Here is a 479-nt window from a genome sequence, read left to right as displayed (position 1 = left end):
CCCAGCTCTATCAGCAGGCCCCTTCTTTTGCAATACTTAAGAAGGTCTCTCATGGCCAAATTCTTATTAAAGCCTTCTCTACCATTGAATTCGGCCTTCGGGGTCAACCCAGCGGCTTCTATGAGGAAGGCGGCGCAAAGGAGGCTCGAGGGCTTGTTAAGGAAGGCGGCTAGGGCCGCTGAAGGGGGGAAAACGAAAGGCGTTTTCTGGTCTCCCCTTCGCCTGGGGGTGCTTGTGGGGGGGTGTGCCACGACGAAACAAGGGAATGAAAGGTCGCTTTGCGTTGGATGCTCTTTACCCTCCCCACTATGAGGGCTCTGTTGTCTTGGGGAGCATTGAAGCTTGCTTCTTTTCCATACTTTTCTTGGTCATCAATACGACGACCTATTCTTAATAGAACCGATCTTATTTTCACTACAAGAGGAATTTCGTGCTTCTGCCGGATCCTCCCTATCTCCTGATCGAGCTTGTGTAGGTAG

General features: G+C 51.1%; 1 pseudogene; it reads right to left on the bottom strand.

Annotated features, from left to right (window-relative positions):
* Positions 1-247, bottom strand: part of LOC141042498 (uncharacterized) — a 2,268-nt pseudogene extending 2,021 nt beyond the window's left edge.
* Between the last annotated feature and the right edge of the window lie 232 nt (positions 248-479).

This window comes from Aegilops tauschii, chromosome 3, assembly GCF_002575655.3.
Source record: "Aegilops tauschii subsp. strangulata cultivar AL8/78 chromosome 3, Aet v6.0, whole genome shotgun sequence".
Classification (NCBI taxonomy): domain Eukaryota; kingdom Viridiplantae; phylum Streptophyta; class Magnoliopsida; order Poales; family Poaceae; genus Aegilops; species Aegilops tauschii.
The sequence above is the reverse complement of the archived record's forward strand: the minus strand, read 5'-3'. Positions and strand labels throughout refer to the sequence as shown.